This window comes from Pogoniulus pusillus, unplaced genomic scaffold (genome assembly GCF_015220805.1).
Source record: "Pogoniulus pusillus isolate bPogPus1 unplaced genomic scaffold, bPogPus1.pri scaffold_47_arrow_ctg1, whole genome shotgun sequence".
Taxonomy (NCBI): Eukaryota; Metazoa; Chordata; class Aves; order Piciformes; family Lybiidae; genus Pogoniulus; species Pogoniulus pusillus.
In genome coordinates, this window is record NW_026974707.1 from 3,262,924 (window position 1) to 3,274,401 (window position 11,478).

The window sequence follows — 11,478 nt, forward strand, 5'->3', positions numbered from 1 at the left end:
CACTACTACATGTTCATTTTCTGTTGAAACTGAAATGTTTCCTCTCTTTGCACACACAGAGACATGGACAGAATATACTACACTCCACATGACCTATTACAGAACTAACCTACATGCAGAGGCAATGCTTCCAAACACATTTTCTGTGCCTAACAGAGCTAATCACTGCCCTGAAGGGGACTTTAGGAATAGCAATATTTGTAATAACTCCTTGTAAATTAATAATTGATATGATATTTTTCATACAAACACCAGGAAACCCAAGAAATGAGCAAGCAAAACCTGAAAGCTAATAGACAATACAAGGACACTGTTTGAAACTATGAAACGTTTTCCTCAGCATCACCTTTTTCCTGAAGGGGCACTGGCTTAAAATACTAAACACAAGAATGAGAATTTGTCCCAAGCTCTTTAGAAATGGATGAAAAAAGCTCTGAAATTCAGTGCTATGTAGAGCACAGTCTTTACTGAGCAGGTTAAGGAACAGTGTACTCATGGTCCCTCCTTTCTAATGAAGCCATTGTTTTTAGAGCTGAGGGCCAGATAATATTTGTTCTTCTCTATAAAAAGGAATAACTGACTTAGAATCATAGAATCAACCAGGTGGGAAGCAACCTCCAAGCTCAGCCAGTCCAACCTAGCACCCAGCCCTGTCCAATCAAGCAGACCACAGCACTAAGTGCCCCAGACAGGCTTTTATTCAACACCTCCAGGGACAGCAACTCCACCACCTCCCCAGGCAGCCCATCCCAATGCCAATCACTCTCTCTGCCAACAACTTCCTCCTAACATCCAGCCTAGACCTCCTCTGGCACAACTTGAGACTGTGTCCCCTCGTTCTTAGGATGGGCAATGCTAAGAACTGGGCTTTATTTAACAAGTGTGAACTTGTGAAGAACTCTCACAAAGCAAACAACAGTTAACCACTAAGCTGAGAAGCTTTTCTGGATCAGCTGCAGATTTCCTAGCAGAGCTGCTGCTGCAGTGCATAAGTTCTACAGAGTCCTTAATCCATGTTGAACCTGAGAAGGGCCACGTGAGTGACATCACTGTGCTCTCAAATGCAGCCTCATGGGAACATAGCCTGGTGCTGGAAACTAATATAGAATTGAGGAACAAAAAGCCAGCAAAGCAAAGCTTGGTTCAACATTCTGAGGCACTCATGTCTGGCTTAGGCACGCTGTGTACAGAAGGTGACTGGGAGATGCTGCCTTGTGAGCCCATGTACTTAGGAGCCTTCGCCAGCTTTGTGTGCTCACTGTCCTGTGCTCTGACACAGCTTAGAGTACTTCAAGCACACACTGCATGAACAAGGTTAGCTGCTTCCCACAGTTTCTGACTCACTGGTTGGTTCAGAAGCCAAACCCAAGCCTATCTGAACAATCTGTACTTACTGTTTGGTTTTTGGTTTATTTACTCTTGGTACATTCCTGTGACAAAAAGAAGTTTCTCTTCCCAGGAAAAGAAGCCTGGAAAAACAGAGAGAAGGTGCCTGCACCTGGATCGAGCCACTCTGAAACCCACAGGAAGACCCTGGGCAACATTCATCTCTCCTAACTGCAGTGATTTCAGAGTTGTCTGCTCTAAGGTGGTTGCAGAGGCCCCTGGCCAAACACAACTTTGTCTTCAAGCATGATTCATTACTCTCTACATGCACCAATCTCTCCCTGCTGACTACAGAGAGGACCCAGATGGGTAGCTGAGGTTAGGTATCCAACTTTTAAGGCTGCTGTGGTTAAGTGAGATCCATTGCTATTGACTAAACCCAAATGGATTCTGACAGAAAGTAAAGCCATGCAGGATTCTGGCAAAGCAACACCATGACTCCTGAGCTGCCAGTTCTGTACCTTAAAGCGTCCAAACTACTCCTCCTGAACACAGAAGCTTTCATTTAATGGAGCTCTAAAGTAGAATGCCATTGAAGAGAATAACAAATACATTATTTACTATGTTAATTGTGTCAACTGCCTAAAAAAGACAACAATGATGCAGATTGACTTCTAGCATCATTCCAGCATCTTCATGTGGTACCCATCTAGAATATGCTTCCAGTAATATTAACACCTACTACTTTTGCCTCCTAATGAATCTACATTCATACCATGCCAAGCTAAGTGCAAGCTGCTTGCAAACAAGGCATCAGAGCATGAGGCTTTCTCCTGGCAACTGCCAGGACCCCAGGGTTAAGTCACATATCCAAATTTACTCAGCAAACTTTTCTTGACATTGTTTTGGGCTGTAGTGCTAAAATACCATCATGTTCTTAGCATGGCAAATACACTGCAAAGTAGAGTCATAGAACTGTTTGGATTGGAACAAACCTCTAAGATCACTGAGTCCAATCCTCAAACCAAGACCACCATGACCATTAAACCATGTCCCAAAGTGCCATGTCCAGTGCCAAGGTATGAAGACACCTGCAACATCTCCAAAGCCAGTATCTCCACCACCTCCCTGGTCAGCCTGTTCCAATGCCTGACCACTCTTGCAGGAAAGACTTTTCCTTATCTCCAAGCTAAACCTCCCCAGCACAATTGCAGGCCACTTCCTCTTGTTCTATCACCTGGTACTGGGGAGAAGAGACTGAGCCCCTTCTAATTGCAATCTCCTTTCAGGGATGTAGTTGTAGAAAGCAATGAAGTCTCCACTCAGCCTCCTCTTCTCAACACCAAACAAGCTGCTCCTCACAAGTCCTGTTCTCTAAATAGTAAGCAGATCCTAAGACTTGTTCTGTTAGTAGTAAGCAGGCTCACTCCTCTGACTAACTAGTACTGAGCAGTGTCAGCAACTAGCCAAGGCCCAAGAGACCACAGTGTCACATTTCAGCCTATATTTCCACACGACTAAGACTGCAGGCTGGTGTAATGCTTGTTTCAGTCCTTTGGGTCACAGGAAGGCAGGAAAGCAGAACAAAGCAATGTCTTTCAGTCTACATCTCTGTCCTCACAAAACCACTGAGAGGGTAACAGCAAAAGGCAGCTCTGCTGTCATTAGACAACCTCTGCAGCTCTTCATGAGGCTGCACAGAAAGTTTTAGCCAGGATAATCACTCAAGTCAACCATGAAAGAGGTCATAAATAGCAGGGACTGACAATGTTGCCGACCAGCAGAGGTTACAGAGAAGCTTGGATAACTGAAGTGCTCTGGAGAGAAGAGGACACAACTCTTGGCTTACTCACAAAGGGAAGAGTCCAGCTGATACTGTGCTTTGGTTTCTCAAACAGACCTGAATCACAGAATGATAGAGGTTGGAAGGGAGCTCTGGAGATCATCTAGGCCAACTCCCTTGTCAGAGCAGGTTCAACCAGAGCAGACTGCACAGGATGGTATCCAGGTGACCTCTGATTGAATCCAGGCAAGGAGATTTTGCATCCTCTTGGGCAGCCTGTTCCAGAGCAATACCACCCTCAAACTAAAGAAGTTCCTCCTTGTGTTGAGACGTAACATCATCTGTTCATGTTCATGCCCATTACCTCTTGTCCTGCTGCTGGGCACCACCAAATCCTTTTGTAAGAACAGATAAAAAAAATCCCAAACACAGAAAAGGTAGAACAAAGCAAAGCTTTTCCATGGAATCATGCCAGCCCTTTCTTTGGGAAGTTCCAGCTCAAGAGGAATTAAAGCTCCAATGAAGCCTAACGGCGCTCCCTCAGATCTACTGACTGCTACAGGATCTACAGGAGATAGATTTATCTGCCCTTATTTCTCTTTGCTCCAGTTTTTAAGGTCTAATATACATTAAACCATCTCAGGAATAAACCTGTCACCTCTAGGATCTCACTTGACACAGTTTTTTCACAGGCTCACAGGATGTTAGGGTTTGGAAGGGACACAAGGAGCTCATCGAGTCCAACCCCCCTGCCAGAGCAGGACAATCCTATCTAACACAGAGCACAGAGCAACACATCCAGACAGGCCTTGAAAGTCTCAAGAGAAGGAGACTCCATGACCTCTCTAGGAAGCCTATGCCAGTGCTCTGTGGTTCCTTCCTTCTTGTTCCAGGCTGCAGTTCTGTGCTGCCTTTCCCATTTAACTTGCTTCCCTACAGGCCAGCTTAAAGCATAGCTGCTTAAATACAGGCAGCTTCAGAAGCAACCTTGGAAGCAGCTCAGAAGCAATCTTTCTGCTGCAACATTTTGCTAGTAATTGAAGATTTCAAACCTGCTCCCTATTCTGGATATATATGGTGCATCACCATTCTTGTTCAGACTGCATTGTGGGGTCAGAAGAATCCCTTATGTGCCCCATTTAGTGCATCCAAATCACAGGAGGTGGAGGACTCAGCAAGCAGGAACTGAACTGAATTTGGGAATACTCAGAGCAGATGTGCTTCAGCTGCTGATTAGGTTGAGTCCTAGAACCCACAGCAGTGGTAGCCCAAGGTATGCCTCCAAAACATCACACATCTTGGAACCTCATCACAAACTGCTTTACTCTACAAACAGATCTACTTCTTCAGCATCCTACTGCATGCTAGCATGGGGACAGCCAGACAACCCCCACTCTGTTCTCTGGCTTGCAAGTCATTCTCCTTTCATACTCTTGCCACTTTGAAAGAGAAGGAGGCTATTCAAAGGCTGTCCTCATTTCCTTTTTGCCTGACAGAGACAGGCAATATCTCATCTACTCCTGGATACTACATTATGGGCTATGAAATATTAGAGTTTATTCTTTTCCTCACCAGGAAAATACTCCTGCAGAGCATTTGGAAAGAGAAATAAGGCTGCTTTCCTCTCACTAAAATAATTAATAGCAATGGAGCACCAGTCATAGAATCAACCAGGTTGGAAGAGACCTCCAAGCTCAGCCAGTCCAACCTAGCACCCAGCCCTGGCCAATCAACCAGACCACAGCACTAAGTGCCTCATCCAGGCTTTTCTTGAACACCTCTAGGAACGACGACTCCATCACCTCCCTGGGCAGCCCATTCCAATGCCAATCACTCTCTCTGGGAAGAGCTTCTTCCTAACATCCAGCCTAGACCTCCCCCAACACAACTTGAAACTGTGTCCCCTTGTTCTGCTGCTGGTTGCCTGGAAGAAGAGACCAACCCCACCTGGCTACAGCCTCCCTTCAGGTAGTTGTAAACAGCAATGAGCTCTGCCCTAAGTCTCCTCTTCTCCAGGCTGCACAACCCCAGTTCTAACAGCCCAGTTTGGGTGGACACCAGGACATAGGTAAAGTGTCCAAACCTCAAGGTTCCAAGCAGTGACTGACTCTCAAAGAAACATGCATCAAGAGGAGTAAGACCTTGACAAGCTCTACAGAAGACAGCTCATAAAATCTGTGACATGTGAAATGCTTTCAGTATTTCTCCCTTAACATGACAAAAATGCCACAGCCAACAGAAATTGTAAATGAAATAGCAGCTACAGCAACCATGTGAAGCTCATCTTTAACCTCTCTGCTCTTGAGTCACCTCATTCTAATTGTGTGAAATTGTGTTCAACAGGAGAAGCCTTTCAAGAACGGAAGGACAAACATTAGGTTTGCCTTCAGAAAGAAGGCAGCCAAGAAAGGATCGGTCCCTTTGGCCAACTCTCCCCCTAGGGCAATTGTGGCACAGAGGAGCAAGAGTTCCCTTTTGTATCCCTGCTCCACGCCGTTTAGCAGCCATCAAAGAGCAGTTGCCAAAGAATCCTTCAGAAGAGGCCAAGCACAGGAGGCAACATCCTCCTAATGGCTGGAGACAATCAAGCAGTGAATCACCGAGCTGCCTGCAGCCAGCTGAAGAAAGCCTCCTCAAGAGCCCTTGGCCGCCCTGCGGGACAGCAAACGCTGCTGCTCTGCAGGACCCACGCTGCTGGGCAGCTTCCTTCAACAGCCTGCTCCTGGGACAGAGGCAGAGAAGCAGAGAATGGGCTGGGTCGGAAGGGACCTTCAGGATCAGCCAGTTCCAGCCTCTTGCCATGGGCAGCGACACCTCCCACCGGCACAGCTCGCTCAGACCTTGAGCCCCTCCAGGCAGGAGGCAGCCACAACCTCCCCTGGCAACCTGTGCCAGCCTCTGCCCACCCTCACTGCCAAGGATTCCTTCCTCACCTCCACTCTCACTCTCCCCTCTGCCAGCTCAGAGCCACTGTCCCTCATCCTGGCGCTCCCAGCCCTTGTCACAGGTCCCTCCCCAGCTCCTCTGGAGCCCTTCAGGCACTGCAAGGCTGCTCTAAGGTCTCCCTGGAGCCTTCCCTTCTGCAGGCTGCACAGCCCCAGCTCCCCCAGCCTGGCCCCGCAGGGGAGGCTCTGCAGCCCTCCCCTCACCCTGGTGGCCTCCTCTGGACCCTCTCAGCAGTTCCAGCTCCTCCCTGGGCCGGGCACAGCAGCACTGGAGGCAGTGCTGCAGGTGGAGCCAGGTAGATACTCACAGAGCAGCCGTGGGGTGGCAGGGAGAGGAGCCAGAAAAGGGCCCGGGCTCAGCACTGCTCTCATCTGCTGCTGCCAGGAGAGTGCCAGCCCTGAGCCCTGAGCCTCGCTCGGTGCCAGTCCCCTGCAGCCTCTGCCTCTGCTCCCCTCCCTTTCCTGTCTCCTGGTAAGAGACTGAAGGCAGCAGAGGCAGCTGGGGGAGCTCAGCCCTTGCACCAAACCGTTTCCCCAGCCCCGGTAATTAAGGGCGGGTTACGCTAATGAGGGAGCCTGAGGCCGTGGGGTCTCCCTGGGGCCAGAGCCGTCAGCAGCCGCTGAGTGCCGCAGCTGCCATTCAGGCCTGCTGTGAGGGCAGCCACGGCCGCGGCTGGCACCGTGCGGGGCCCCGAGCCGCTCAGCACGCCCCGGGCCCTCGGCTGGGCTCTCTCGGCCGCACGGCGCTGGGGCCGCAGGCTCTGCCCGCCTCAGGCGCAGCGGGGCCGGGCCGGGGCTGGCTGCAGCCCGAGGCGGTGCCAGGCACCGGCAGCACTGCAGCCCCCAGGGGGCGCTGCGCGGAGCGGGCGGAGCGCGGGAGGGAGGGGCGGGGAGGGGCTGGCCGCGGGGGCGGGAGCGGGTGGGGCGCGAGGCGCTCCGCAGCCAATGGGAGGCTGCGCTCGGCCCTTGACCAATCAGCGCGGGGGGCGTGGTCGGCGGCCCCGTTGGAGAGTGCTGCGGAGGAAGCAGCCGGAGAGGGGCGCTGGGAGCTGGCAGCGGAGCGGGACCGGAGCGGCTGCGGTGAGTGCCTGGGGGCGGCGTGTGCCGGGGCCCCGGGGGCTATGTCAGGCCGGGTGGGAGTGTGCTGGGGTCCTGCTGCCTGCAGGAAAGCCCTGGGGGTGCTGGTGGAGAGCAGCCTGCGGGCCTGGGCTGGCCGAGCTGCAGCAGGGGGTGCGCAGGCAGCCCCCGCTCCGCTCTGGGCCCGGGTGGGCTCTGCCGTTGCGGGGCGCCGCTGGCGGCCGTTGCGGGGCGCCGCTGGCGGCCGTTGCGGGGCGCCGCTGGCCGCCGTTGCGGCCCTAGAACAAGAGGCCCCTTCCCGGGCAGAGGAGTTTGTGTGGCTGACGCTGGTGCTGTGTGCTCAGCTGACTGCCTCCTCCTGCCTGCAGAGCGCAGAGCCGGGGCAGAGCGAAGCTCGGAGTCTCTCAGCCCCACAGCCGCCAGTGAGGCAGGGGAGCAAAGCAGGAGCCTGCAGCACCGAGAGGCGGCGGCGAGCGAGGCTCTTGAGACGCCTGGCAGCGGCTCCGGGGGCAGAGCCGGCCCGGCCCAGGCGAGCCTCGCCACGGCCCTCGGCGGCTGCCGTCCGACTCCGTCCCGCCGGCGGGAGCCGCCCCGAGCCCTGCAGGCGTCCGGCCGCGGTGCTCGGCGCCGGTGGCTGCCGGTGGAGGCCAGCGGCAGCGAGACGCCAGCGGCGGCAGCCTGCATCGCCTCTGCTTCTCCCAGCCGGCAGAGGTGAGTGGCAGAGAGTCGGCGCCCAGAGGCTGGGGGCGAAGGAGCAGTGGGGGTGGGCAGTGCCCCGTGGCAAAGCTGCCACGGCCTCGGCTGGCAGAGCCGGCAAAGGGCAGCACGGGCACAGCTGAGGGGATTTTCCCAGCTGGGGCCAGGCTCTGGCTGCCTTTGTCGGCCTCTCCATAGCCCCTTAGAGGATCCCTGAACTCTGAGGGGCTCAGATGAGCCATGGACATTGCTGGCGTCCTTCAGAGTCAGGCCAGAGTCCAAGGGGCAGAGCCTCAAGCAGAAAGCCCTCAGCAGAGCTGCAAACCATTGCTGCTGTCCTCTGCCTGCAGAGAGGGCACTGGGAGGGGAGAGGAACCTCCATCCATCAGCTGCACGGTTGCAGCCCCCAGCTCCTGCCCATGCCACGTACAGGCCCTGTCCTGTCCCTGCAGCCCTCGCTAACGTCTCTCTCTCCATCTCTCTCCCTTGAAAGGCTGCAATGACATCCCCCAGCAGCCTGCTTCAGGCGAAGCTGAAGAGCTGTAGCTCAGCCTTCCTTTGTGGCAGAGCTGTTCCAGCTCCCTGTCTCCTTCTGTGGCCTTCTCTGGCCCCGCTCTTAACTGGTTGATGCCTTCCCTGTGCTGGGGAGCTGGATGCAGCAGGTGAGGAGGAGCCACAGCAGAGTGCAGTGGAAGGGCAGAATCGCCTGCCCTGCTCTGCTGAGCACTTTGAAGAGCCAGGTAATGACACAGTGCCTTGAGTCAAAGCCTCTTTCCTCCTGTGTGCTTCTGCCTGACCTCTCCCTGCTCATGGAACTCCGTTTCTGTAACAAAAGGTCCTGCAGCTGCAGCAGGAGCTTGTGCACGCTGGCAGAGTGCAGCCTCTGGCAGAGTCCTCCCACGAAGCCCAGAAGCTTTCCAGCAGCTGCCTGCAGCAGAAGAGCAGTGAGCTGCAGAGGGAGAATGTCAGTTTGCAGGAGGAGCTGGAGAGATCTGAAGCTAAGGTATGGAGAAAGCCTCTCTCTTGGCAGCAGGTGGCTGCCCTACAGCTGTCTGAGTGCACTCGAGCCAACTGTGCCCCAAGAGCAGAGGGAGTGACCTGGGAGTGACTCAGCTTTGTTTTGTGAGCCTGGGGCCTGCAGTTAGAGAGGTGCCTGAGAGTGAGGTCCCTTTGTCCATCACTGGAGCAGGAGGACAGGTGTATTTATTTCCCAGCACTGCTTCTGGGTCTGACACAGCAGGGCAGAACCTGCAGGGCCACCTGGAGGATGCCTGCAGGGGAACTGCATCTGTCCAAGAGCTGGCAGGAGGCCTGCAGCGGTGAGGAGCTCCGAGTGGAGCCAGGCTCTGCCCTCTGTGTTCTTGTGTCCCAGCAAGGCAGCACAGGGTGGCCAGAGCTGCTTTTGCTGTAGGGGAGGTTGTGTCCCAGGCTTCTCTGGGGCTTTGTGCTCTTGTGCACCTCTGTGCTGAGGCCTGTGCTTGCTTGTCAGGGTCCAAGGTGAACATTGCAGGCTGAGCAGCACAGCCCAGGAGCAAGCCAGGAGCACTGCAGCCCTTCATAAAGACCTGCAAGCTGCTGCCTCGGTAAGCCAGTCAGAGCCTGGTTGCTTGGGGGCTGGTGTGGGGTGGTTTGGAGGCGAGGTGCTCCTGGAGAGCCTGGGAGAGATGAGTTCCTCTGTTCTGCTGCCTGGAGGCTGCTCTCCTGGCCTGCTGCCCAGCTGTGTGGCTTTGAGAGTTGTGTGGTGAGATGGTAGCAAGTGCCAGGCAATGGCATCCTTGTGCAGGAGTTGGCAGGGATGCTGCAGTTTGGAGCAGGGCCGAGGCTGGGAGCTCAGGCAGCACTTGAGGCAGTGCTGTGGGACAGGGATTTGGTACTTTTGGCTGCAGGCTTTCCTTGGGCTCTGGTGCTGCTGGGTGCTTGCCCCTGGAGGCCCAGAGCGTGACAGGAGTTCTTTAGTTGCCTGCACTGTGCTCACCTTCCTGCTCCAGTGCCTGTGGATGCCTTGGCCAGAAGGTGCAGCTCCACCCTGCAGCGAGCAGACCTCCCAAGATGAACGTCCAGGACTCAGAAGGGACTCACTGCCAGTGCCCAGAGCCGGAGGACCTGGCCTCGATGGCAAGCTGCAGGGAGGCATTCCTGGCTGGAGCGTGGCAAAGAGAGTTGGCCGTGGGCAGGCACAAGGTAGCAGGCCTGGCTGTGTGCTGCTCTCCAGCAGTGCCCCTGAGTGGAAGCGGAGCTGAGCCCAGCTCTGCTGTGCCCCCGTGCAGGGAGCTGCCTGCGAGCAGAGCCAGGCCTGGCCCTGGAGCTTGCAAGGTGCTTCTGCACATCAGCCCCTGGGCTTCCAGAGCTGCACAGGGCCTGGCAGGTGCAGGCTGCCTGCAGTGCCCCTGGGAGGGCAGGAAGGCTTTTCTGCCTGCCTTCAGGGAAAGCTGAGGCCCTGCGTGTGGGGTGTGGTGCTGGGGGCAGTGCTGGCTGCTGTCACTGACTGCTGGCCCATGGAGCACGGCACAGCTGTGCTGCCTGCATGGGCACATGGCAAAGGCCAACTGCTGCCTGCAGGTTGGAGGTGCTTCTGGATGAGGCAGAGCTGAGGCCAGGGACGGGGAGAGAGAGTGAATGGCAGCTGAGTGTCCGTGAGAGGGAGAAGCAGCAGGATGCAGGCCACTGTGGTCTGGAGGAGCAAGGAGCAGCAGCCCAGCTGAGACAGAGCTGGAGACAGGACAGGGAGACAGAGCTGAGGCAGGTGAAAAGAGAGGGAAAGAAAGCAGCAATGCTAAAGGCAAAAACCAACGAGGAGAGAAAAAGTGAGGCAGAGAAAGAGTGGGAGAGAAAGAAGGCAAAAGAAAAAGCACCACAAAAGCTCTGCCAGAAGACTGCTCTGGTTTGGCACAGCCCTGGCCAGTCTGTGCCACCTGATCAGCAGGCCCTGTGCTGGCTCTGGCCTCTGCTCCAGCCTCATCTTCTTCTGCAGAGCCACAGCAGAGTGGAGTAGGAAGGGAGAGGAACCTCCCTCGCTCTGCTGGGCCCCCTGCAGGTTTGAGCAAGGACAGGAGTGAGAGGCAGCAGCACCTGGCCTGCTGGGGACTCCATGTCCCTCTCCCCACTGCTAATGAAGCACAAGGCTGAGATCTTCCCCACTCTGCTGCTTGGGCCACGGAGAAGCAGTCGCAGGCTGCTGGCCTCAGCTGAGCTGCAGCAGCTGCAGGAGGCAGGGTGAGAGCAGGGGCTGAGGCCAAGCAAGTAAGGCTCAGCTCTGGAGCTGCTCCTGAGTGCCCCTGGGGTGGAGGAACCTTTGCATCTACTCTGCCTTGCAGTGGCTTCTGCTGCTGGGCACTGAGCCCAGAGGAGGCAGGGCAGGGCTGTGCCACAGCAACAAAAGGTTACTCTGGAGAGCTGGAGGGTTTAATTTGGAGAGTGGGAAGCATTCAGCCTGGGCCTGGGCTGCAGCCCCCAAGGGGCAGAGCGGATGAGGGTGAGGCTGGCCCAGGCTCAGGAAGCTGCCAGGGCAGGGTCAAGAGAAGCTGCAGGCAGCAGCAGACATTTTGCACTGAGCTGAGCTGCAGGACTGGATGAAAAAGCTGAAAGCTGAGCTTTGTGCTGGCCTAGGCAGCGGGAGGGAGCAGCGGGAGGGAAGCTGCTGGGGTCACAGCA

General features: G+C 55.2%; 1 long non-coding RNA gene across 3 annotated transcripts; it reads left to right on the top strand.

The window, feature by feature from the left end:
- The first annotated feature begins 7,046 nt into the window (after window positions 1-7,046).
- Window positions 7,047-11,219, top strand: LOC135174097 (uncharacterized). 3 transcript variants are annotated; one of them, XR_010301739.1, is made up of 6 exons: window positions 7,525-7,842; window positions 8,321-8,567; window positions 8,663-8,830; window positions 9,317-9,410; window positions 9,816-10,487; window positions 10,647-11,219. It is a non-coding gene; the product is annotated as an uncharacterized LOC135174097 (long non-coding RNA). The 3 variants fall into 3 exon arrangements; XR_010301738.1 differs by lacking the exon at window positions 7,525-7,842 and adding an exon at window positions 7,047-7,134 and having other exon boundaries at window positions 9,816-11,219; XR_010301737.1 differs by having other exon boundaries at window positions 9,816-11,219.
- The last annotated feature ends 259 nt before the right edge of the window (window positions 11,220-11,478 follow it).